Source organism: Miscanthus floridulus, chromosome 3 (genome assembly GCF_019320115.1).
Source record: "Miscanthus floridulus cultivar M001 chromosome 3, ASM1932011v1, whole genome shotgun sequence".
Lineage (NCBI taxonomy): Eukaryota > Viridiplantae > Streptophyta > Magnoliopsida > Poales > Poaceae > Miscanthus > Miscanthus floridulus.
Window position 1 is genome coordinate 37,501,956 of NC_089582.1, and position 27,829 is coordinate 37,529,784.

General features: G+C 45.5%; 1 long non-coding RNA gene and 2 pseudogenes across 1 annotated transcript; 2 read left to right on the forward strand and 1 right to left on the reverse strand.

Moving 5' to 3' along the window:
- The first annotated feature begins 2,196 nt into the window (after positions 1 to 2,196).
- LOC136545470 (uncharacterized) lies at positions 2,197 to 2,965 on the forward strand. The gene is made up of 3 exons (XR_010781039.1): positions 2,197 to 2,505; positions 2,581 to 2,707; positions 2,834 to 2,965. It is a non-coding gene; the product is annotated as an uncharacterized lncRNA (long non-coding RNA).
- A 446-nt stretch (positions 2,966 to 3,411) lies between these two features.
- LOC136543540 (phosphoribosylformylglycinamidine cyclo-ligase, chloroplastic-like) lies at positions 3,412 to 6,129 on the forward strand (annotated as a pseudogene).
- Positions 6,130 to 10,691: 4,562 nt separating this feature from the next.
- LOC136547620 (uncharacterized) lies at positions 10,692 to 11,405 on the reverse strand (annotated as a pseudogene).
- Between the last annotated feature and the right edge of the window lie 16,424 nt (positions 11,406 to 27,829).

A 27,829-nucleotide genomic window follows, 5' to 3' on the forward strand; every position in this document is an offset into this window, starting at 1 on the left:
AATTGTACAAGATTTTCTTATCAATTGTGCTGTGTTGTCTGCTTATGTCATAGGCTGATAGGCATTATCATTAGTTAAAAAATGTTGATGATCCCAAAAGGTAATGGGTTAGTTGGAATCATGCTAGTATAAATGTCACGACACCATTACACTATTAATCTATTTGTAAACTTGTCATTACAATTCGTTAGATAACCAAGCCATGGACTTCATACATATTTGTTGATGCTGAGCTCACATAAAGTTAATTGTATTTTGGTTTTGCCTACAATCCCCTTTCTTCACATCCTCCCTCCAGCTTGCCTAATGCCCTAACCCATTGTTGCGGGCGTAATTATGGTGGTCTTTCCCTGCTTCAGAGAGGAACGCGAGGCCGTGGAGCCAGTGCAAGGTGAGATACCCGTCACCTGTTGCCTCCTTAGAGGTGGTGCCAATGCGAGCCAAGTTAATCTTTTTCAGGTCACAGAGAGTGCTAATAATTCTTCCATTGATGATTGATGTTTACATATACATACAACATGAGAAAGCAGCTCCGTGGGATGTGGGTTTGTGGAAGAAGCAGAGAAAACAATGAAAGACGAGATAGATGATGCTTCCAGAACTGAAGCCCTCTCCGAAGCAACGCCTGAACGTACGAGTACACTTTCAGCTGAGCTGACTCACAGTAATAATAATACTCCGGGTGGCATTTTCTTAGTCACCTCAGCTCCTTGACCTCATGCCGTAGCTAGTGTGACTAAGACGACATAGGACATGCAGATGCATTTCTTAGTCACCCCACTTTGTACAGTCTTCCTGTTCCTTCCAAAATCCGAACTTTATAGCGCGCGGATCACCCCTCTGAAAAGGCATGATAAATTGTAATCCAAGACGCACTGTCAGTGAAGAAAATTGAAACGGAAAGAAAGGAAGCCAATATAAATTGTTCTGGATGCTTTGATGATCCATTTGGCGACACAATTTTGGATAAAGTTTTGATTACTGATAAGCCAAAATCAAAGAGCATGACTTGGCCATATTTATCAAGATCGTTATGTAAGATCAGCTGTTTCCTCTCTAGGAAAAGCTGCCGGTCAGTTCGTAACCTCTGTGGAGATTGCTAATGATATTTGTTCAGAGAAATTAAAGACACTACCATTTATCACCCTGTTCGCTTGTTGGTTTCAGCCAGCCCAAACCAGCCAACCAACAGTATTTTCCTCTCACAACAAACCAGCACCAGTCAGCCCAAACCAACCCAGAAACCAACCAGCGAACAGGCCGTATGAATGATGAACAACATGCAGCATCCAAAGTAATAAATAAAATGCATTATCTTGTCGGGCTAGGGCTGGATAAATCACGGAGAGGTATAAATTGATTTGCAAGCAAGTCCAATAATAAAGCCAAGTGTTTCGCTATTAGCTAACAGCATGTTCGCTTGGTCGTAAACGATCATAAATTTCTAGCCAGAACAATATTTTTCTCTCACAACAAACCAGCCAACAATAATAATCCACGATCATATACGATCGTATCAGCACCAGCCGAATAGGCTGTAAGTTATTAGAGTCAAGCTATATAATAGTGATCTTTTATTTGTCTATAAGAAACTTTTTTATCGTTAGTTTTACCCATGTCTCACCTTCTCTTTTCTAATCCTCCTTACATTTACTTAATATATGTATGGACCCACCACTATATATGCATCCATATCCAGCTTGTTGGTTACATGTGAGCCAAGCTTTCCTCTCTTCTCTCCTCCACCTCAATATTTTTTTTCTATCCATTCAACCAAACAGAAAAATATATAACTCGTCTCATATCCATCCAACCAAACACGTTATATGGATAACCATATCCAGAAATTCATGGATACACATATTCCATCCAACATTGTTCTCAAACCAAACGCACCCCTTACTGTACTCGCTCTTAGGCACGGCAGCATTCAGGACCATACCATTCGGAGTAGTTCGGTGACATATCCACCATGCACTGGTGGTATGAGCACCACGAGAAGTAGCGGCAGGATTACTGGAGCACCGGCGGCCGTGGCACATGTAGGAGCTTCAGCAGGTGGGGCAACAGTGCAGCACAGGGAGATAAGGAGCAACTTCCGAGACACGAAAGTACTAGTCTATCTTTCAAATTTAATTTAGAACTGGTTCTTGGCCTCCGTAATTAAGTTTCCGACCTACACAGTAGTTCGCCTTGCCACCCCCAAACTGCCAGACGAACGTCGAGACGGACAAGGGCTTCCACGCACGGGGCTTCGCCGGTCTTCCACGCGGGGCTTCGCCGCGGCGGGGGAAGAACGGCATCGCCTTGCCACCGCCAAACTGCCACCAGACGGAAGTCGAGACGGACGAGGTCTTCCACGCGCGGGGCTTCGCCGCGGCGGCCGCGGCCGCGCCGTCGCTGGTGGTCTTCGTCGACAAGAGCTCTCGCGTGATCTGCCAGGGCATGAAGGGGAAGAACGGCACCTTCCACACCAAGCAGGCTATCGAGAAGGGCACCGACATGGTACGCCCCCGCCGCGGTATTCTAAAGATGCAATCTCTGCTGCTGGTGTGAATTCGTGTCTTCTATTTGTTGAAGAGACCACGCCGAGGACGCATGTGCTTACCACTGATCGCCGAATAGCAAGCAACCTGGCATCAAGGTGTGGGTTCATGCACGGCAACCTGCTGCCCTATTTCATCTTCGTCATTCAGGAAATTCTTAGGTTTGTGTTCTTCAGTTAAATTTTGTTTTCGGCCTTTGACACCTCGGCGCCTCCTTCCGTGGGCGGTTGTCCTTTCGTTCTCATCAGCGCCGCCAATCTCTGGCGGCCTCGCCTTTCCCTCCCTAGGCAGCAGCGACAGCGACCTCTCAATTCCGGCGGCAGCACGAGATGCGGTTCCCAACTCCCAGATCGACAGGCCCCGGCGGACGCGAAACCCCAAGCCCTATCGGCGGATGGCGACGCACTGATGGAGTCCCTGGAGGCGCGACACACTGATGGAGTCCCTGAAGGCCCTCGTGGTGCACATCTAGGGCCTCTCCGGCCGGCAACCCCTTCTGACGCCCGACGGGCGAGGAGGAGAAGGGCGCGCCGGCATTGCCAGCGCCGGTGCCCGTGGAGGACGCAACGGCGTGTCCGGGAGCGGGTGACAAGGTCGCATCGTCGTAGCCCCTAACCGCGACAAGGTCGGATCTCACTCCATCCCCTATGGCCCCTTCAGGTCTCTGGTTTTGATCTGGTTCATATTGCGGCCTCGCTGGTGGTGGTGCCGGCACACGACTGGGCTGCAGGCACTGACTGGCGCCATGGACAAACCGGAGGTACTCTTGAGGTCTTCATGTTCATTGAGTTAAATTGTTATGTTTATAAACCTGAAACTTTTCAGTCCTATGCTCAATTTCTGACAATATAAAACTGATTCGAGAATGTTTGAATCTGTAGAAGGTATATTTTTTTACTCCTTTTTTAAATACGTTGGCAGGCTTTGTAATTATAAATTTACTGATGATATGCTTCCTTTCTACTTTCTACCAGTAGAGAATGATTTAGATGACCAAAACCCAAAAGAAGATGGTTCAGTTATCTTGCTTATTAGGACGTACGTCGCCTATCAGGCTACCATAACTTTAAACATAAAGGCCTAATGTCATTGTATTTGGTTATGCTCTTCTCATCTATATATATAATAATAGGTAAAGCGCACTGGTCTATTTATACACTGAAAAAAAAGGCTCTCAAGTCTCAAAGCATAATTGTTTTGTGAATTTTGGTTTCAGGCGTGCACATGTTAGTATTTGTTTCAGATCTAAATTTGGATTCCAAACTTTATGAGGTGCCTTTTTTTTTGGTCTGCATGTGAGAAGTTTCTTCTTAGGCACTGTTTGCTTGTCTTATAATCCGTACTTTTCAGCTTGTTTTTTCAGTCGAAACGGTATTTTTCTCACAACAAATTAGCCAGAACAGTGTTTCGGCTTGTTTTTTCAGCGAAGCGAACGGGACCTTAATGCAATGCCACACGGGGGCAGGTCTCCCCCCTCCCCCTAGGTAGAGTTTTTTTATGCTGCAATATTTGTTAGGAGGAACGCCCTGTTTCCAGATAAATAAGCATTACTCAGTGTCTCTTGTCATCTGGTGATCTGGTGTACATTTCCAAGTTATTTTCATGGATTGAAAATATTGTGCAACAATTGTAGAAGTAGGCACAATGTAGTTGGATGGTTTATTTGCTGCTTCTCAGTTCTCACTCGATGTAGCAATAATATCAATTCCGTGATCCTTGTGCTGCAGTTTCTGAATTTCCTGTTGTTTTATCTGAACAGGGGACGATTTTCTTGTTGCTAGCACTGACTAACTGGTCATAAAGCTGAAGCTTGCTTTCGAAACTGGTATTCATGATACGGTTGCCATTGACCTGGTAAGAGATTAGCTGCAATGTAAGGTTGTTTTCCTTATCTCTGTTGCAAGTTGACTGAACCGAATGGATTTAGGCCATTGTGACAGGTGGCAATGTGCATCAATGACATCATAACTTGAGGTGAAAAACAGTTGTTCTTCCTAGATTACTATGCAACAAAGCAAGCTTGATGTTGATCTTGCAGAGAAGGTGCTGCCACTTTATTTTCTCACAGAAACAAAATAAAATATGCTCTTCTCATACTTGTTTTTTTTTGTCTTCTATTCATGGAACTTTTTGATTTTACCCATAAGTACTTAATAAATTATATGTAGGTTATCAATGTGATTGTGGATGGGTGCGAACAATCAGGTTGCGCTGACTACAAAAGAAAATAAAATAGCAATCAGATTTTGCTCTCCTAGGAGGGGAGGTAAGATATTATTCTGAATTAAATTACCATGACTTAGCAATTCAACCCTGCGGTGTTATCCTTATAAATAAGTCCCAGTAGCTGTATATGAACTGATCAAATGTCTTGCCCTGTCGGTACTGTCTTTGATTGCTGCATATAACATAATTGTTTACTCGGTTATTATCTGAATTTTTTGGGATGACTCATTTTACTAGAAGCAAATTTTTAATGTTTATGCTTGCAACCTGATTAATAATACCAGTGTAACAAAATATTCTAAATTTTTATTTGCACTGCCGGACTGTCTTTGATTGCTGCATATTTATTATGTTATAGTTGTTTACTCGATTATTATCTGAACCTTTTGGGATGACTCGTTTTACTAGAAGCAGAATTTTAAAGTTTGTGCTTGCAACCTGATTAATAATACCAGTGTAACAGTGTTTTTGTTTTGCTTTGTATACCTTTAATTCCTTAAGAATTCAAATTAATCCACCTAAAGCATTACATGTGCACTACTTTTATGAAAATTCCAAAAACAGTTGAAGCAGAAATGCCTGGTTTCGATCTAAGTGGTTTTGCTATGGATATTCTGGAAAAGGATAAAGTCATTGATGGAAAAAAAATACATTGTTTATGGAGATGGCCTTATAGGTCTGCCTTCCAGTGGGGTTCATTCTAACAAATTCACTCTTGTTAGAAGGTATATAGCCTTTTGAATTCCACTTGTTTCAAATCTATAATATATATCATTGAATTTATGGATTATCTATATTTTTTAACTCTTCGTATTGTTGAGCATTATATGCATGTTGTTAATGATGGTTGAAAATCGTTAATTTTCAAGAGTACCGGAGAAAAGTGGACTTTTCCTTGAGTGACCATCCCAAGAAATGATGGCATAACAACAACTATTGGTGAAGCTCTAATGGCACCAACTGTTACTTGTGTTAAGAAGGTTGGTTTTGCTAATGTGTTTACCGAACTTATACGGAACTTCATACTTTTACCTTCAGATTTTTATGGAACTTTTAATCTAAATTGTTTGAAATGAAAAAAGGGGCTTGAGATCCATGGTGAGGGTGGTGTGAAAGGACTTGCACACATTAATGGTGGTGTCACATCGGAGGGGTGATCCATGGTGAGGGGGTTTCAGACTTTCAGTACGTCTGACTATTTATGCCTTGACTGCTTGTAGTGGCTGGCTTGAGACTTGTTGGTCGGCTGGGCAAAGCATCCAGTTTCTGTAACAACATAATATTTGAGTGGTTCCACGGGAACTTGGCCCTAAACGGCTAGATTAGTTTTCTAGCGAGATCAACATGCAGACGGCAACTTCCAGGTCATCGTGAATTTCTTGCCTTCCACACCATCCTCTTTCGGTTTTGTTGCCGTTGTTGCTGCAGCAATGAAAAGTGAGAAACGACGATTATAGACGAACAAGCGTCTTTTAATAAGTAATCTCATCCATCAAGTACAGAATTAGTAGATAGAATTATACGGTTAATTTAGTCCCAAAAGGCATCACTACTGCAGACGCCCTCTTTGCCGAGTGCTGGGGGCACTCGGCAAAGCCAGCCAAGCACTCGACAAAGGCTTTGCCGAGTGCCGCACTCGGCAAAGGTCTCTCGGCAAAGATTTTATCGACAAAAATTTCTTTGCCGAGTGCAAAAAATCGACACTCGGCAAAGTCTTTACCGAGTGCCAAGCCCGCACTCGGCAAAAAAAATAACTGCCGTCAACATTTGACACCGGCTTTGCCGAGTGCCTAGGGACTGGCACTCGGTAAAATTTGAATATTTGCCGAGAGCCAGGGCTCAGCACTCGGCAAAGAAACCATTTTTTTAAAAAAAATCTTTTTAAAAATAGTCTTTGCCGAGTGGTACCATCTGGCACTCGGCAAAATTGACCTCTTTGCCGAGTGCCAGGCTGTGGCACTCGGCAAAACTGGGGAAGTGGCTGTTTTTGCAGCATTTTTTTCTAGCTTTGCCGTGTGCCACACCCCTGGCACTCGGCAAAGACTTCTTTGCCCAGTGTTGGCACTCGGCAAAGCTGAGAAATTTGCTATTTTTTTTGTTTGTTGCTTTCCTTCGAAAGCAAACACGCAAAACTCATATATAATACATGAGACAGCATACATGCATTTAGCATCACACAAAACGCATACATAATCCATCACATACATCCATAATACATCACAACACATCCAACATCCATCACAAGCACATCCTCCTGCATAATCCATCACACGCACATCCAATGTGCAAATCCATGACAACATCTAAGAAGTCTTCATCCAACACAAGTCCTAGATCAAGAAAAGTCAATGAAACATGAAGGGGCACCACCTATTGCCACTGATCCCAATGGGAGCCTGAAGGGGCACCTCTGTGCGGTGGTGAACCTGTCCAGCCGGGGTGTGTGTGCTGAGGCGAAGGAGTCGGGTTCGAACCCGACGACTGTTGCACAAAGGAGAATTAAATTCATTAGTATCTACATAAGCTAAAGGACTTGATCAACCATATATATATACTCACCGGAGTGCCTAGAGCAAGAGGAGTAGGAGGCACAACTGGAGCGAGCAGCGACTAGGGCACCACCACACCCGGGAGAGTGGTGCCGAGGCTCGACATGAATGAGAACATGTCCTGCATCCTCTGTGCCTCGGCCGCCCTCTGGGCCCTCAGGACCTCCCACTCGGCCCTCTCGGCCCTCTCCCTCTCCCTCTCGACCCTCTCGGCCTCCATCCTCTCCACAGTGGCCTGCAATATTCAATCACCAACGTTTAAACAATGCAAATGCAAGGTACATGTGTAAAAGTAATGAACGGCGAATGAAATAGAACTAACCTGGAGTGCCGCCATCTGTTGCAGTGTGCTCGCCTGCCGATGTCGAATGGGGATGGAGGAGCTCGTGCTCTGTGCTCGGATCTGGGCGAGGTTGGGCACAGAGGTCGAGTCGACCATGTTGGAGGCCATCCAGTACCGGCCGTGCTGCTTCCCTCCTCCGAGCCTCATCATGAGGTCGGTATCAAGGGGCTGGGTGGCGGGGTCGAAGTCCTCCCCATGCCGCTCGTGGGCCGACGAGGCGTAGTCGGTGAGCTTGCTGTGGACGCTCGTGTTGCTGTACGCCTCGGGCCCATCCTCCGGGTTGTAGACGGTGTCCGAGGCTATCGCCTTGCCCTTGTGTGCCATGGCGTACGCCATGAACTCATTGCATTCCTGGCCATCATGCGACTGGGACTGCGAGGAAAACACAAAGACGATTAGAAGTAATGAGAATTGAGCGTTAGAACAAATAAATAAATAAGTGCGTAGCGTGTACCTAGGCCTGGGCGTACGAACTGAGGGGCCGGTTGCCTTGGTGGTGCGCCGGCCCACCCATCTGCAGGCGGCACTCCCAACGGAGGGCGTGCCTCTCCCTCCACTCATCGGAGACCCACTTGTCCACGATGGCCGGCCAACAGTCTCTGTGGGTGGCGCACCAAGAAGGACACATCTGCATGCCATCAAGTATTGTATTAGAAATGTTAGAATATAAAATGAAGGCTACTTATTCTTCATGGAATGAGTTAGTAACAATGTTTTATAACTTACTGTGAGGTACTGCTCCCTGGTGAGTGTCATGGTCCTGGCCTCGCTCTTCCCCGGGTACCGACCAAGGACGTCGCACGAGTGGTTGATGTGGCACTGTAGCCTCGCCTCGTAGTACAGGTCCGTGACTCGGCCCCTGCATGCCCTGTCCTGCACCTTCGTCACCCAGGCGGGGTCATGCCCCTCCTCCAACGTGAAGAAGTCCTGCATACATACATCATGTGTCCTTTCATTATTTCAAGAACGTCTAATGAATTCATAGTATTGAGCAATGTAGTGTGATGTAGACTCACCCAGAACTCACGCTTGACCCACTCCTGTACGGTGCCGTACACGACGTCCACAGCAGAGTTGAAGTGGTCCCACGTTCAGGGAGGCGACTCAACCTGGGCGTGGGTGACCAAACCAGGGTAGTGCAGGCGGATCAGGCCACCGAGGATCCCATTGCACCGCCGATGATCGCCCCCGGACACAAGTTCCCAGTTCCTACAGGAGTCAGTAAGAAGAATTGTTAGTCCATAGTTCGGTTTTTAGCATATGAACAAGAGATGCAAAATGAACGGATACTTACTTGTCGCCCTTAGGACGAATCACTAGCCTCCTCTGAAACGGGATCAGCCACGTCGAGAGCTGCGAGGATCCGCGCAAGTACGGTGCCGATGAGGTGCTCGAAGTGGAACCCCTCGCCACCCCCCAGAGGAAGTGTCACCCCCCGCCACCCCCCCAGAGGAAGTGCCACCCCCTCCTATCTGGGGGGCCAGCTGCTGGTCCTCGTCATCAGTGGTCGTCGTCCGGTCCTCCTCAGGCGGGGGTACGGCAGACGACTGAACCGCCCCCCATTCGTGCCTCGTGAGGCAGGTGCAAAATCAGATGCTGCATTGAGAGAAAGAAGCCAGGTGGGAAGATCTTCTCCATCTTACAGAGCAACATAGGTGCCACTTTCTCTAAGTCATCAATCACGGCCCGAGATAGCTCCTTGGCACAAAGCTGGCAGAAGAAATAGCTCAATTCTACCAGGACACGCCACACATGCTCGGGGATGAAACCTCTAGTCATCGCTGGAAGGAGCCGCTCAATCCATATGTGGAAGTCATGACTCTTCATCCCTAACACTCGGCAAGTGGACACGTTCACTCCCCTCCTTAGATTCGCCGCATATCCATCAGGGAACATTAACGACTGAACCCACTTACATACTTCCCTCCTTTGGTCCTTCTTCAAAACGAAATCGATTGAAGTCCTTTTCCATTTCTTGCCAGGCGCGGGAGTCTTCATCACTTGCTTTGGTCTATCGCACAGTGCTGCCAGGTCCACTCTTGCCTTAACATTGTCCTTTGACTTTTCTGTGTCCATGAGTGTTCCCCAAAGCGCCTCGGCGATATTCTTCTCTGTGTGCATTAAATCAATGTTGTGTGGAAGAAGAAGATCATTGAAATAGGGAAGCCTAGTCAAGCCCGATTTATGAGTCCACATGTGGTACTAACCATATCCATCAAAATGACCTTTCTCTTTATCAACTTTGAGAGCCTCTATCTCAGCACGAATCTCGGTAGCGGTCATCATCTAAGGTGCAGGATCGGTGACTTCAACACCTTTCGTGAAGTTCTTGATATCTCGTCTGAATGGATGGTCAAGGGGGACGAACTGACGATGTTGGTCGAACGAAGAAAACTTGCCACCACTCTTCAGCCAAGTGAACCTCACACCTGCCTTGCATATTGGGCATGGGAACTTCCCGTGAACACACCACCCGCAGAATAGGCCATACGCTAGGAAGTCATGCAGGGAGTAGTGGTACCACACATGCATTGTGAAGTTTCTCTTTGTAGCTCGGTCGTATGTCAGTACCCCCTTTTCCCAAGCATCGATCAAATCATCGAACACAGGCTCCATGAACACACCCATATTGTTCTCCGGATGTTCAGGAATTATCAGTGACAAAAATACGTTCTTGGATTGAAAGATGACACCAGGGGGGAGATTCAGGGGTATCATGAACACGGGCCAACAAGTGTATGGGGCCGCGGACAATCCATACGGGTTGAACCCATCTGTTGCCATTGCTACACGTACATTGCAAGCCTCCTCAGCTTTAACACGATGTATGCCATCGAAATGGGTCTAGGCGTCGCCATCCGATGGGTGTACCATCTTGTCTGGATTGTACCTTTTGCCTTTTTTGTGCCATGTCATCTGTTTCGCGGACTCCTCTATCATGTACAGCCGTTGGATCCTCGGTATGAAAGGAAGGTACCGTAGGACCTTCATAGGGATACTCAGCTGTTCCTTCTTGCCATCACTAGTGTCGACCTCTAGGTACCTAGAGGATTTGCACTTTGGACAGTGCGTTGCTCCCTCGTGATCTTTCCTAAAAAGGACGCATCCATTCGGACAAGCATGGATCTTCTCATATGGCATCTTAAGTGCACGAAGAAGTTTCTGTGACTCATACAAGTTCTTCGGCAGGATGTGATCCTCCGGAAGCAGGGATCCAAAAATTGCCAACATACCATCGAAGTTGTCCCGACTCATGCTAAACTACGACTTCAACCCCATGATGCATCCAATTGCATCCAGCTGCGATATCATTGTCTTTTCGTGCAAGGGCTTCTGCGCTGAAGACAGCATATCATAGAACGCCTTTGTGCTTTCCTCTGGCTTCTCCTCCAATCCTTCACCGAACCGTGCTTGCTGAATGTCATCCATCCAGTCTGCTACCCCGCCATCTCCATCATAATCCTCGAGACGCTGTCTCACCACCTCCTCTCTAATACGATCGGCTTCACCATGGTGGATCCAGCGGGTATAGTTTGCCGTGAATCCATACTTGATAAGATCTTCCCCCACGAGCCTCTTAATTTTTCTTTTCTTGTTGCCACATCTGCTGCATGGACACGGCATCCGGGCTGACCCTTTAGCAGCCTCGCCAAATGCATGCTCCAGGAAAACATTGGTCTTGGTCATCCATTCTGGGGTCATACTTGCGTGGCCTGTGTACATCCACTCACGGTTATCCATCCTCTGGCACATGCATATGTAAGCGACTAATAAAAACTATAGGTAAATCCACAAGGCGTTCCTACTATACATCTAATAGGTGAAGGATAGGTCCTAATCTCACCCGAGGATGCGTAGATGAGGTTGGCTTCCATGGTCCGCTCCTATCCAAGACAGAATTTTGGTAGCACCTCCCTGCTGTTCTCCCGATACATGTCCTGGCAGGGAGATTGTGTATCAGGAGAACAACAAGGAGGTAGTGCCGAAACTCTATCTTGGACAGGAGCAGGCCACGGAAACCAACCCATCTACGCATCTGCGGGTTGTCAAAAAAACATGGACAATCCAAAACAGGTATGGAATTTGGTATGCAAAGATCTGCATACCAACGACCGTATCTCTTTCGGATGGGAGACGCCTAACTGAGGTTACACGAGATACAAGTATTGAAGATGGGTTATACCTAGGGTGTCAGTGAGGTCAGGCTAGTGGGGCGGTGGCGAGTCACTGCAGTGGCGAGGCGATGCGGTGCAGGCAGAACCGCAACGCCAACGAAGACAATCAGGGTCGCCGAGTGCCTCCCAACGATCCTTGTCCTGCAAAGAAAAGGCAAATGGTTAGACTCCATTGAAAATTTCGGCAGCACCTCCCCTGCACGGAGAGGTTCCCAAAACCTGTAGAAAATATTGGCACGAAGGCCAACAACCACATGTATACCAAACATAGGCACGAAGGCTGTAACACCCCAGGTGTTTGCCTTCCACATTTGCACTTGCATTTCATGGACATGAGCATCATTCATTCATTCACAAGCTTATATCACATGAAACATGTCTTTGAAACATTGCAACATATCGTTATGTTTCATGTGTGTTGTTTCTTTTATGAAATGTAAAGTGCGCAACACTTAAGTGCAACATGTGCCACTCACTTAGTGAAACAAGGTTAGTTAATACTATGCAACAAGATCATGAAACATGTGAAACATGACTATGAAACATTTGCAACATTTCTTGTGTTTTTCATTGTTTCAGTACATACCTTGCTTGATTCTTGTGTGACCAATGCATGGTGTGGCTAAAAATGCTTGTAAGTAACTTAGTTACACATAGAATGTCTTTTGGAACATTGTTCATGTTGGTCACTTTGACTAATTAGGTTTCCAAGTCATGGTTTGACCAAATTTGACCCCTGAACCCTTTTGTTTGACTGTTTAAAAAGTGTGGCTTAGGATGTTTGCATGTCTGAGCAACCTAAAGCAAAGATGTAGGGAATTATATAAGGAACAAAAGTTATTTTATGAACCATCTCATGAAAATGTGCAGAACATGCTCAAAAATGGCCCACAAGTCAGTTTTGAGGGCTATTTGGAAACTCAGAAAAATTCTAAGTCAAAAACCAGTTTTCAGTTTCATTGGCTCGACTTTGGGGATGATTTTACTCATGATCCATCGAGAATTAGGTCTTGGTCATTTAACATAAAATGTAGCTGGTACTTAGGGCTACAATTTGTATCTTGACTGATTTCGCTGATAACCAACGGAATTAGGAGCTAATCGGTGTTAAACTTGCCCTGTCAGTCGACACCTATGAGCTCTGAAACGAAAAGTTCAGACATCTACAGTGTTCACCGATTCAGAAATCAGGCCGACGTGTGTGGACACCCATCGCCTGGCCAGTCTGACCGTGCAGGCCATGCGCCGTGGCTGGCCTGACGCACTGCCGATGTCCTCCACTTGAAGCCGCGCGCCTGCCTGACCTGCTCGCCATCCATTTTTCATTTCTCCACTCGCCACGCAAGCGTAGCCGCAAGCAGCCACTCCGCCATTGCCGCTCTTGCTAGCGCCACCGCGAGCTCCTGCCTCCATCTAGCTCCCTCGCCTCACCACCATTGTCCGATTGATCACGGCCATAGCTCCACCACCATCACCTCTACGATCTCCACCTCTTCACGCTCGTGTTGCCCCGTTTGGTGAGCCACATTTTGCGATGCGCTCGAGCGGGAGGCCGGCCAGAGCGCCGCCGCTCGCACGGCCGTCGTGGCCCCATCTCCCTGTTCCCTCTCTCGCTGAGCTCTCTACCATCCTAGTACCCTCCTAGCTTGCTGGTGCTCGGGTAGGAGTAACGTTAGACGCTACCGTGTGTGCATGCCGGAACGGCCGGTCGCTCTCGCCACTGGCTGCCATGGCCGCATACACGAGCTCACCGTCGCTGGCCATGCCTGGCTCGTCTCCGTTCTAGCTAGCGCAAGCATGAGCTTCCCTGTTAGCTATAGTTTCTACCCTCTAGATGTAGTTCGGTGATTCGCTGTATTCACGCCGGGCCGCTGACCTCGTCGGCGTACCCAGAGCGCCGCCGCTGGCCGGCGCACATGGCCAGGCACCTGCACTGCACCTCGGAACCCTAGTTCGCCTAGGAAGCTTCTCCGTGGTCTTGCGGAGCTCGTACCAAGCTCGAGCGGGACAATGGCGGGCCGCCGTCGTCGGAGCGCCGCAGTACCTTGCGCACCGCCGCTGCTCTCGCCGCCGGCAAGGCTAGGGTTAGGAATAGGTCGTGTTCTTGGTACCAGTCGGTGCGGGTTGCTTAGGGGAGCACGTTGGTACACTCGATTTCGCCTGAGGAGCCGCCGCCGGTGAGCCTCGCCGTGTGCCGCGCCGTCACGTGCGCCTCCTCTGTTTCGTCTCGCTGACCGGTGGGTTCGGCTGACAGCCGGGTCCCACTCGTCAATGACTGTTTGTTTCTAAGGATAGCTCAAAAATGCAGTTTTGAATGCTGATTTGATATTTTTGTATCTCCTGTTTTGTAGATCCAAATTGGATGGTTCCAATTTTGTTAGACTCACAGTTAGGTCTAGTATTTAAGAAAAATATGTCTTGAACACATTATGTAGAAATTTTGGATGAATTAAATAGGAACTTGAAAAGTGTTTTTGAATGCATGCAAACTTGTTTAAATCATATCTTGAGTTTCTGTGATCCAAAAATTATGAAATTTTGTGGGTAAGCTAGTCTTGTATGGTAGAAGCTCTGGTTAAAATTTGAGAGTCATTGCATGTGTAGTTTTTGAGTTATAGATTTTCCTTTTATCATTGGTAGATACTTGGGTGAATTTTAGTAAATTATTTATGAATCCATTGACCATGAAATTTGTTGGAGAGTATCCTAGTACCCTAAGGATGCTAGGAAAAATATGAAATCTGTTGCTTGACACTTTTCACTAAGGTTTCCTAATTATGCCATTTTAAGCCATTCTGCCTTACCATTTTTGTGTAGGTTGTTATACTTACTCAAATGATGTGAAATTTTTATGGTAGTCTACTTAGGGCATGTAGTGTCTACTGTAATTTTTGTAGATTTAATGGTGTAGTTTTCATATATGTTTACTATTTCCTCTAATTAATTAAATAAATTAAGAAAGGTATTAAAAGAAATGTTTTGGTGATGAACACCCTACTTTCTGGTGTTCTTGTGATATGTGTGATATGTCAGTAAAGTTGGTTTTGTCCAATTAAGTGTTTATATCATAAGTTAATAATTAATTGTTTGCATTATGTCCCTCTGGACAGATCTGGGGACTTTAGAAAGTTCCCCATGATATTTTGGTTTTCTGTGAATGAGATGAATACAAGAGTTGTAGATAATTTAGGTAGCTAGCTCCTGTCAAAATTTGAGGGCATTTGGCCCAGTAGTTTAGAAACTACAGCTATTTAAAGTTAGGTTCCAGTTTTGCTTACTCTCTGCCTTGTAAGGACAGAGTTCTGTTGATTTATGAATTCGACTTGGTAAAGTGTTGAATCATGCTTTGAGATCTGAAAATGAATTGTAGACCATTTCATAAGCTTTCTAGATTGCCTTGTTGCATGTCATTTGGAATTATAAATCTTCAGTTATGGTTAGTTTACTGCACCGTTACATAGTATTCATTTTGCTGAAATACAAATGCTTGAGTGTATGTTGTTGCAAGGTTCTCGTTGATTGTTAGGGGTTAGCCTAACTTGAGAATATGCTTAGGTGCAGGTGCTAGGTCATTAACTGAAGATGAGCAATTATACATTAGGTTGTATAAACTTGGTAAGTAAAGTGATTTGAATAGGGCTTAAGTTGGAATATGCAAACTACAGCGAACATGTGCATTCCCCGAGCATCCCTGACATTCGTCATGTGCATCCATGATATTTATCTTGCGCATTCATGCAATAGGTGTGCCGGAGGGAGTGACGTTGCTGGAGTTCGAGGGAGCCAACCAGGAGGAGGAGCCCGAGGTGCAGGAAGCCGACGAAGCAGTCCGCCGCGGAGGAATTGCCCGAGTGCCCTGACCACCAGCCTTCCTCGTTCCTGAAAGGCAAGCCCCGGAGCATATTAAGCCTCCCATGTTTTTACAAATACATTGAGTATCTTTTATTGTTGATGATGCATTAAGTATAGGAATTGGTTGGAACCAATTGCTGCATTATATATCCTTCCTTGTCCAGATATCGCACTGGAATCCTATTTAAGTTCAGGAACGGGTTAAATGCTTAGCCATGCTTAGTGCGGTAGAAGTCAGGTGATTTCCTGTCACCTGCGAGCTTTAGGATGAGGTGGATCACGGTTGGCTATATTTGCTATCGTGGAAAAGAACCATGTGAATAATGAATTAAGACCGGACGGGGTCTTGTGTAGGTTTGAACATAGTGACTCCGTCTGAGTCGTTTAAGGACCGATACGCTGTACGTCCTTATGTCATGTTGAACGCAGCCTAACACTTAGCTGGCCGGATAAGTCGTTCCGACCGCGAAGCCTAGTAGCTCGACTTCAGGCCGGGGACGCGAGCAGTGGCGTGCACTTCTGGAGGTAGTAAGGATGTGCGGAGAGCCATTGGCATAAGTCCAAGGCGGGTTAGAGTCCCGAACAACCTTGGCAGAGTGGTTCTCTGAGAATGCCGATCTGTTCGGACTCCGCGACTCCTGAATCGTACCAAAGGTGACTTGTTTGCGACCCTGACGGGGGAAGCAGGGTTTGTGTTTAGGAATACCCCTCCAGCTGGATAGGAATCGATTCGAATCGCCGTCTCTCCCGGATAGTGAGAACTTGACTGAGCAGCGGCAACGTAGATTCAATTAATTTAACGATATGGTTAAATGGATGATGATGATAAGGTTGCCACAATGAATACCTGATATGGTTATTAATGTTTGCACCCTAATAAAATGATTGCTTAGTACAGGTGCTAATATAGATGATAGGATAATGGCTAAAAAGTCACTGCTAGTTCAGGATAAGAGTTGATCATACTACTTATGCTTTTCTGCAAAAAGAAAGTGTCAGCCAGCTCCACTACATTAAGCTATGCATAATCCTTGGTGTCATTTGTTTGGTTTTCGACGGGTAAGTCTAGCTGAGTACATTCCCGTACTCAGGGTTTATTCCCTCTTGTTGCAGATGACCTCCTATATCAGGGATTCTGCAAGTATTGTCTCCACCCGGCGGGTGATGAAGACTAGATCATGGGCATGATCTCTGTTCTCTTATCTGAATGCTTTTGCGGGCCGTGATCAGCAAACCAGTATGTGTATTTGAACTCGGTGTGTGAGTTAAACTATTTGCTTCCGCATGTTTACAAGACTTGTTTTGTAATAACGATGACTCTGTGATGATGTAATCTATTTGCGAACGTCTGCGAAATGTTGTAACGTACGATATGTTATGTTGAATTACTGTGATCTTGGTTGTATGCAAGTTGGTTTGAAATCCTTCGAGATTTCGGTTGACTACCGGGTTTATATGGGCTCAAGTTCGAGAATTTGATCAGTTTCGGCGATTGTTTTTGTACTTGTGCTCTTATAAATTGGTCGGTTCTATGACAGCTGGTATCAGAGCTAGATTCAACATTAAACATGTCTTACGGCTATTTAAAACAAAAGCTTTTGTTGTTAAAAATGGTTTTCAAACTTATAGTTATATATAAGTGTTCAAAAATCAAAATTTTTATGGTATACTGGTGATCACATCCCTTATAGCCCACTTAAGGACTTCTAGGTGGCTTATATATAATTACTAACTTGGGGGAATTGATTGTTTCTATTTCGTCGTCCATGCGGCGTGATATTGCATGGGTGCCATTCGTTGAATGGTAATGTATGGATCAATTGCCTCTACGCTAAAGTAAGTGTGAGTTGCGAGAGCATGACCGTCCAACCGTCGGTCTAGGGGAGAGCTAGTTGTGGTTACTGGAGTATTTACATGTTGCATACATGTATATATGAAGGTACTTAATTGTGGGTACATTTGTCGGGTAGTTTGGATACCGAAGTATATATATCGGGGGATGTATATATGGAGAGTATCTTAGTACTACTTGTGTAATTAGCATTATATCTTGTTGGGTTGGGCTGCAATGAAGTTTTTCTGCAGGTACGCTAACAATGCACCGTGTAGATCGACTAGTTACCGCTAATTGAGAGAACGTATGTATGCCACCGTATATTCCGCTAAAGCTTAAATTTCTTAGGTTTGTGAGGACGTACGGAACGAGCATGCATCATATTCACTCATGACATTCATATTGCATTACTCCCTCCCTTATAATTGCTTATCCCAAGTATAAAGTGCAATCTCTCAGCATGAAGTTGAGGAGATTCGCGGTATTGCAAATTATCGTCTACAACAGTGGGGTCAAACCACACGCGAGAGAGACGAGCTTCATAACCAGCTGATGAACCTCACTATTGGAGAGATGAGGCTGCACAAGAATTGGATCGTGTGACCCATCACAGAGATGCTTCTTTAGAGTTAGAAGAAGAGGAATACCCAGAAGAAGTCCAAGGTGTGTCCGATGTGGACAGTGATCACTTCGACGAGTAGTTCGTTAGCAAGTCTCACTAGTTAAGCTTTTGTAGTCATACTTGTAATGTACTTTAATTCGCTCCCTTCGGGATGCGTAACGTTATGGTGAAGTTTAAAACTTGTCATGTTGGAATGCACTGCGTATGGCGCTAGTAATCTACTTGATGATGTGGTGATTGGAGAATGAATTATTGCCTCTGTTTATTGTATGAAGTTTTCATTCTCGTCAGTAAATATAGTTTGGCACGATTATATTGTTCCTCTCCAATGTGCTGACATCATCAATAATTACTGGTTGCGCATTGTGCAGATGCCTCGTACTCGTTCCACCGGTGCGAGTGATGATGATGATCTTCCGCCACCACCACCCACACCAACGGAACTAATAGCAATGCTTGCGGAAGGACAGTGCACTATGGCCGAGGCCCTCCGTACGATTGCGAATCGTGATGGCCGTGGTCCACGCCAAGGACCGGATCCAAATCAATACAGTGATTTCAAGGATTTCCTTGACACGAAACCCCCAATCTTCAAGGAGGCTGAGGAGCCTCTACAAGCTGATGAGTGGTTGAATACTCTTGAGCAGAAGTTCCGTCTGCTCCGCTTGACTGAGGTGCTAAAAACTGAGTACGCATCGCACCAACTGCATGGGCCTGCTGGCATTTGGTGGAGTCATCATCGGTCCACTATGCCTGCTAATGCCCAAATCACTTGGGATCAGTTCAAGTCTGCTTTTAGGGGAAATTACATTCCTCCTGGTCTTATGGCGATCAAACATACAGAGTTCATGAAGCTGACTCAGGGGAACAAGAGCCTGAACTGAATACCTGCAAGCTTTCAACAACCTTGCAAGGTACGCTACCGAGTTTGTGGACACCGATGCTAAGAAGATTGCTAGCTTCAAGCGGAGGACTTAGCCCCAAACTGATGAAGACCATGGGAAATTGCAAGTGTGCTCATTTTAATGAGTTTGTGAGTGATGCCTTATCGCAAGAGAACAACAATGTTGTATATGTGGCTTCAAAAAGTCGTAAGAGGGCCTATGAGGCGGGTGCCTCACAATCTAAGGCTCCCGTCGCACAAAGGGCTCCATTCCATCCTCCAGCGTCAGCCGCCAAGTTTCGCCCACCGTAGAAGAAGAATCCCACCAAGACTGGGTTTCGCAAGGCATTTATAGTTGCTCTTCCCAAGGGCACGACCAGTCAGGGCAGTTCTAGGGCTCCACCAAGCAACATGTCGTGCTGGAACTACAACAAGACAGGCCACTGGGCAAGGGAATGCCCTTACCCTAAGAAGAATAATTACCAGGGTGGCCAGTCAGGGACAAGTGAACCACACTAATATTACTGAGATTCCTTCAGGAGAGGTAGTGACTGCCGGTAAGTTTCTGATTGACCAACACCCCGCAGTTGTACTATTTGATTCAGGTGCTTCGCATTCCTTCATTAGTCCAGCATTTGCATCCAAGTTTATGCAGAAAACATATACTATTGAGGGTGAGGGTTATTGTATTAGGGCTACCAGTGGTATTATCCCAACCAAGCTGGTAGTTGGGGATGTACAATTTGTGATAGAGGGGCGAAGTTATCAGGTTGATCTGGTAGTTTTACCGGGGCTAGGTATCGATGTGATATTGGGAATGAACTGGATGAGTCCGTCATGGAGTGCTTATCGATACATCGACTAGGGTAGTTATGCTCAGAGATCCTAGCAATCAGGAGGGTTTTCTAGTACAGTTACCCAGGGACATCAATCTTTCTTGCACGACCAATGCGGTGCAAGCAAAGTCTCTGGCAGATATCCCTGTCGTGTGTGACTTTCCGGATGTTTTCCCCGATGATTTGCCTAGATTGCCCCTGGATCGAGAAGTAGAATTCAAGATAGAGTTGCTTCCTGGTACAGCTCCCATCTCTAGAAGGCCATATAGAATGCCTCCTAATGAACTAGCCGAACTTAAGACCTAGTTGAATGAACTGCTAAAGAAAGGCCTTATCCGCCCTAGTTCATCTCCGTGGGGGTGCCCAGCCATCTTTGTGAAGAAGAAGGATCAATCTCTACGCATGTGTGTAGATTATAGACCCTTGAATGCAGTTACAATCAAGAATAAGTACCCTCTGCCACGCATCGATATCTTGTTTGATCAGTTGTCTAAAGCAATAGTCTTTTCCAAGATTGATTTGAGATCTGGGTATCATCAAATCAAAATTCGGCCTGAGGATGTCCCAAAAACCGCATTCTCTACAAGATATGGTCTATATGAGTACCTGGTTATGTCTTTTGGATTGACCAATGCCCCCGCACATTTTATGTATCTGATGAATTCAGTGTTTATGCCCGAGTTGGACAAATTTGTGGTGGTATTTATAGATGATATCCTGGTCTATTCTGAGAATGAAGAAGATCATGTTGAACATTTACGGGTGGTTCTCACTAGATTGCGGGAACACCAGCTGTATGCAAAGTTCAGCAAATGTGAATTCTGGCTTCGTGAGGTACCTTTTCTTGGACACGTGTTGTCCGATGGTGGAATTATGGTTGATCCCACCAAGGTGCAAGAAGTATTGAACTAGAAGGCTCCCATCTCGGTGCACGAGGTTCGGAGTTTTCTAGGGTTGGCTGGCTATTATCGTCGCTTCATCCCGGATTTCTCTAAAATAGCCAAGCCTATGACTCGATTGCTGCAAAAAGACATGAAGTTTGTCTGGACTCCTGAGTGTGATGCGGCTTTCCATACCCTGCGAACTCTTCTAACATCGGCTCCGGTTTTGGCACAACCGGATATCGAGAAACCTTTTGATGTGTTCTGTGATGCATCAGGTATTGGGTTAGGAGGTGTTCTTATGCAAGAGGGTAGAGTCATTGCTTATACCTCTCGCCAACTTCGGAAGCATGAAGTGAATTATCCAACGCATGACTTGGAACTCGCTGCAGTTGTTCATGCTTTGAAGGCCTGGAGACATTATCTACTTGGCAATGTGTGCAACATCTACACTGATCATAAAAGTCTCAAGTACATCTTCACTCAACCAGAGTTAAATATGCAGTCAGAGAAGATGGCTCGAGTTGATCAAGGATTATAACCTCCAAGTGCACTATCACCCTAGGCAAGGCAAACGTCGTCGCAGATGCCTTAAGCAGAAAGTCTCATTGCCACTCATTGATTGAGAGTGATGTCCATTTGTCAAAGCTCCTTCATCCTACAGTCCTGCACAACATCACTGTCAGTTGTACTCTACAGAGTCGAATTATCGAGCTACAGAAGACAGATGCAGGTGTGTTTCACATCAAGCGCAAGATGAAAGAGCAAGAAACCAAACATTTTCGAGTAGATGAGGAAGGCGTGTTATGGTTCAAGGATAGGTTGGTAGTTCCGAAGGATAGAGAGCTTAGAAATCAAATCATATCCGAAGCTCATTCCTCTAAATTATCTATTCATCCTGGTAGTAGTAAAATGTATCATGATTTGAAGCCTCGATTTTGGTGGACCAAAATGAAGAAAGAGATAGCCGCTTATGTGGCTAGGTGTGACACTTGTTGTCGGGTCAAGGCTGTACACATGAAAGCTGGATTACTTCAGCCACTCTCTATTCCAGGTTGGAAATGGGAAGAGATAAGTATGGATTTTATAGTTGGACTCCCTACTACTCAGAGGAATTTTAACTCAATTTGGGTAATTGTGGACCGACTGACCAAGTCGGCACACTTCATTCCGGTCCGCATAGACTTTTCGTCCAACCGACTATGCGGAGTTGTACTTCAACCAGATAGTCCGACTTCATGGGATCCCTCGTACTATTGTCTCAGATAGAGGACCACAGTTCACTGCTCGCTTTTGGGAGCACTTACACGGATTATTAGGGACTAAGCTCGTAAGAAGTTCTGCCTATCATCCGCAAACCAATGGGCAAACTGAACGAGTGAATCAAATCTTAGAAGATATGTTGAGAGCATGTGTCATCTCGGCTAAGGGCTCATGGGAAAAATGGTTACCCCTAGCTGAATTCTCGTACAATAATAGTTATCAAGAGAGCATAAAGATGGCACCGTTTGAAGCTTTGTATGGCCGAAAGTGTAGAACCCCGTTGAACTGGGTAGAAGCCGGTGAAAGGAGATATTATGGAATTGATTTTGTTCAAGAAGCCGAAGAACAAGTCCGTACTATCCAAACCCACATGGCCACAGCTCAAGCTAGGCAGAAAAGTTATGCTGATCGACGTAGAAAACCTATTGAGTTCGAAGTTGGAGACTTCGTTTATCTGAAAGTCTCACCTATGAAGAGTGTCCAACGCTTTGGTGTGAAGCGAAAGCTTGCGCCGAGATATGTTGGTCCGTTTGAAATCATTGGACAAAGTGGTAAAGTGGCGTACAAGATTCAATTACCTCCTGAGATGAGTGCTATCTTCAATGTCTTTCATGTATCCCAATTGAAGAAATGTCTTCGCGTCCCTGAAGAGAGAGTTCCATTGGGGGATATCGAGTTAAAATCTGATTTGACCTTTGAAGAAAAGCCGGTTCGAGTGATTGACACTCGTGAGCGAGTGACTCAGAGTCGGGTAGTCAAGTTCTACAAAGTCATGTGGAGCAATCAGGGTAGTGAACGCGATGCAACGTGGGAAAGGGAAGATTATTTGAGGGATGGTTATAAGGAATTCTATCAACAATGGTACGCTTTTCAAATCTCGGGACGAGATTTTTATAAGGGGGGAGGGCTGTAACACCCCAGGTGTTTAGCTTCCACATTTGCACTGCATTTCATGAACATGAGCATCATGCATCCCTTCGTGAACTTATATCACATGAAACATAATTTCGAAACATTGCAACATGTTGTATATTTCATGTGTGTTGTTTCTTTTATGAAATGTAAAGTGTGCAACACTTAAGTGCAACATGTGCCACTCACTTAGTGAAACAAGGTTAGTTAATACTATGCAACAAGATCATGAAACATGTGAAACATGACTATGAAACATTTGCAACATTTCTTGTGTTTTTCATTGTTTCAGTACATACCTTGCTTGATTCTTGTGTGACCAATGCATGGTGTGGCTAAAAATGCTTGTAAGTAACTTAGTTACACATAGAATGTCTTTTGGAACATTGTTCATGTTGGTCACTTTGACTAATTAGGTTTCCAAGTCATGGTTTGACCAAATTTGACCCCTGAACCCTTTTGTTTGACTGTTTAAAAAGTGTGGCTTAGGATGTTTGCATGTCTGAGCAACCTAAAGCAAAGATGTAGGGAATTATATAAGGAACAAAAGTTATTTTATGACCATCTCATGAAAATGTGCAGAACATGCTCAAAAATGGCCCACAAGTCAGTTTTGAGGGCTATTTGGAAACTCAGAAAAATTTCTAAGTCAAAAACCAGTTTTCAGTTTCATTGGCTCGACTTTGGGGATGATTTTACTCATGATCCATCAAGAATTAGGTTTTGGTCATTTAACATAAAATGTAGCTGGTACTTAGGGCTACAATTTGTATCTTGACTGATTTCGCTGATAACCAACGGATTAGGAGCTAATCGGTGTTAAACTTGCCCTGTCAGTCGACACCTATGAGCTCTGAAACGAAAAGTTCAGACATCTACAGTGTTCACCGATTCAGTAAATCAGCCGACGCGTGTGGACACCCATCGCTGGCCGTCTGACCGCGCGGCCAGCGCCGTGGCTGGCCTGACGCCGCTGCTGGTGTCCTCCACTTGAAGCCGCGCGCCTGCCTGACCTGCTCGCCATCCGTTTTTCATTTCTCGCTCTCTCAGCAGGCCGAAGCACACCACTGCTAGCGCCACCGCGAGCTCCGCCTCTGTCCAGCTCCCTCGCCTCACCACCATTGTCCGATTGATCACGGCCATAGCTCCACCACCATCACCTCTACGATCTCCACCTCTTCACGCTCGTGTTGCCCCGTTTGGTGAGCCACATTTTGCGATGCGCTCGAGCGGGAGGCCGGCCAGAGCGCCGCCGCTCGCACGGCCGTCGTGGCCCCATCTCCCTGTTCCCTCTCTCGCTGAGCTCTCTACCATCCTAGTACCCTCCTAGCTTGCTAGGTGCTCGGGTAGGAGCAACGTTAGACGCTACCGTGTGTGCATGCCGGAACGGCCGGTCGCTCTCGCCACGGCTGCCATGGCCGCATACACGAGCTCACCGTCGCTGGCCATGCCTGGCTCGTCTCCTGTTCTAGCTAGCGCAAGCATGAGCTTCCCTGTTAGCTATAGTTTCTACCCTCTAGATGTAGTTCGGTGATTCGATGTATTCACGCCGGGCCGCTGACCTCGTCGGCGTACCTAGAGCGCCGCCGCTGGCCGGCGCACATGGCCAGGCACCTGCACTGCACCTCGGAACCCTAGTTCGCCTAGGAAGCTTCGCCGTGGTCTTGCGGAGCTCGTACCGAGCTCGAGCGGGACAATGGCAGGCCACCATCGTCAGAGCGCCGCCGTACCTTGCGCACCGCCGCTGCTCTCGCCGCCGGCAAGGCTAGGGTTAGGAATAGGTCGTGTTCTTGGTACCAGTCGGTGCGGGTTGCTTAGGGGAGCACGTTGGTACACTTGATTTCGCTGGAGGAGCCGCCGCCGGTGAGCCTCGCCGTGTGCCGCGCCGTCGCGTGCGCCTCCTCTGTTTCGTCTCGCTGACCGGTGGGTCCGGCTGACAGCCGGGTCCCACTCGTCAATGACTGTTTGTTTCTAAGGATAGCTCAAAAATGCAGTTTTGAATGCTGATTTGATATTTTTGTATCTCCTGTTTTGTAGATCCAAATTGGATGGTTCCAATTTTGTTAGACTCACAGTTAGGTCTAGTATTTAAGAAAAATATGTCTTGAACACATTATGTAGAAATTTTGGATGAATTAAATAGGAACTTGAAAAGTGTTTTTGAATGCATGCAAACTTGTTTAAATCATATCTTGAGTTTCTGTGATCCAAAAATTATGAAATTTTGTGGGTAAGCTAGTCTTGTATGGTAGAAGCTCTGGTTAAAATTTGAGAGTCATTGCATGTGTAGTTTTTGAGTTATAGATTTTCCTTTTATCATTGGTAGATACTTGGGTGAATTTTAGTAAATTATTTATGAATCCATTGACCATGAAATTTGTTGGAGAGTATCCTAGTACCCTAAGGATGCTAGGAAAAATATGAAATCTGTTGCTTGACACTTTTCACTAAGGTTTCCTAATTATGCCATTTTAAGCCATTCTGCCTTACCATTTTTGTGTAGGTTGTTATACTTACTCAAATGATGTGAAATTTTTATGGTAGTCTACTTAGGGCATGTAGTGTCTACTGTAATTTTTGTAGATTTAATGGTGTAGTTTTCATATATGTTTACTATTTCCTCTAATTAATTAAATAAATTAAGAAAGGTATTAAAAGAAATGTTTTGGTGATGAACACCCTACTTTCTGGTGTTCTTGTGATATGTGTGATATGTCAGTAAAGTTGGTTTTGTCCAATTAAGTGTTTATATCATAAGTTAATAATTAATTGTTTGCATTATGTCCCTCTGGACAGATCTGGGGACTTTGGAAAGTTCCCCATGATATTTTGGTTTTCTGTGAATGTAGATGAATACAAGAGTTGTAGATAATTTAGGTAGCTAGCTCCTGTCAAAATTTGAGGGCATTTGGCCTAGTAGTTTAGAAACTACAGCTGTTTAAAGTTAGGTTCCAGTTTTGCTTACTCTCTGCCTTGTAAGGATAGAGTTCTGTTGATTTATGAATTCGACTTGGTAAAGTGTTGAATCATGCTTTGAGATCTGAAAATGAATTGTAGACAATTTCATAAGCTTTCCAGATTGCCTTGTTGCATGTCATTTGGAATTATAAATCTTCAGTTATGGTTAGTTTACTGCACCGTTACATAGTATTCATTTTGCTGAAATACAAATGCTTGAGTGTATGTTGTTGCAAGGTTCTCGTTGATTGTTAGGGGTTAGCCTAACTTGAGAATATGCTTAGGTGCAGGTGCTAGGTCATTAACTGAAGATGAGCAATTATACATTAGGTTGTATAAACTTGGTAAGTAAAGTGATTTGAATAGGGCTTAAGTTAGGAATATGCAAACTACAGCGAACATGTGCATTCCCCGAGCATCCCTGACATTCGTCCATGTGCATCCATGATATTTATCTTGCGCATTCATGCAATAGGTGTGCCGGAGGGAGTGACGTTGCTGGAGTTCGAGGGAGCCAACCAGGAGGAGGAGCCCGAGGTGCAGGAAGCCGACGAAGCAGTCAGCCGCGGAGGAATTGCCCGAGTGCCCTGACCACCAGCCTTCCTCGTTCCTGAAAGGCAAGCCCCGGAGCATATTAAGCCTCCCATGTTTTTACAAATACATTGAGTATCTTTTATTGTTGATGATGCATTAAGTATAGGAATTGGTTGGAACCAATTGCTGCATTATATATCCTTCCTTGTCCAGATATCGCACTGGAATCCTATTTAAGTTCAGGAACGGGTTAAATGCTTAGCCATGCTTAGTGCGGTAGAAGTCAGGTGATTTCCTAGTCACCTGCGAGCTTTAGGATGAGGTGGATCACGGTTGGCTATATTTGCTATCGTGGAAAAGAACCATGTGAATAATGAATTAAGACCGGACGGGGTCTTGTGTAGGTTTGAACATAGTGACTCCGTCTGAGTCGTTTAAGGACCGATACGCTGTACGTCCTCATGTCATGTTGAACGCAGCCTAACACTTAGCTGGCCGGATAAGTCGTTCCGACCGCGAAGCCTAGTAGCTCGACTCAGGCCGGGGATGCGAGCAGTGGCGTGCATTCTAGAGGTAGTAAGGATGTGCGGAGAGCCATTGGCATAAGTCCAAGGCGGGTTAGAGTCCCTGAACAACCTTGGCAGAGTGGTTCTCTAAGAATGCCGATCTGTTCGGACTCGCGACTCCTGAATCGTACCAAAGGTGACTTGTTTGCGACCCTGACGGGGGAAGCAGGGTTTGTGTTTAGGAATACCCCTCCAGCTGGATAGGAATCGATTCGAATCGCCGTCTCTCCCTGGATAGTGAGAACTTGACTGAGCAGCGGCAACGTAGATTCAATTAATTTAACGATATGGTTAAATGGATGATGATGATAAGGTTGCCACAATGAATACCTGATATGGTTATTAATGTTTGCACCCTAATAAAATGGATTGCTTAGTACAGGTGCTAATATAGATGATAGGATAATGGCTAAAAAGTCACTGCTAGTCAGGATAAGAGTTGATCATACTACTTATGCTTTTCTGCAAAAATGAAAGTATCAGCCAGCTCCACTACATTAAGCTATGCATAATCCTTGATGTCATTTGTTTGGTTTTCGATGGGTAAGTCTAGCTGAGTACATTCCCGTACTCAGGGTTTATTCCCTCTTGTTGCAGATGACCTCCTATATCAGGGATTCTGCAAGTATTGTCTCCACCCGGCGGATGATGAAGACTAGATCATGGGCATGATCTCTGTTCTCTTATCTGAATGCTTTTGTGGGCCATGATCAGCAAACCAGTATGTGTATTTGAACTCGGTGTGTGAGTTAAACTATTTGCTTCCGCATGTTTACAAGACTTGTTTTGTAATAACGATGACTCTGTGATGATGTAATCTATTTGCGAACGTCTGCGAAATGTTGTAAC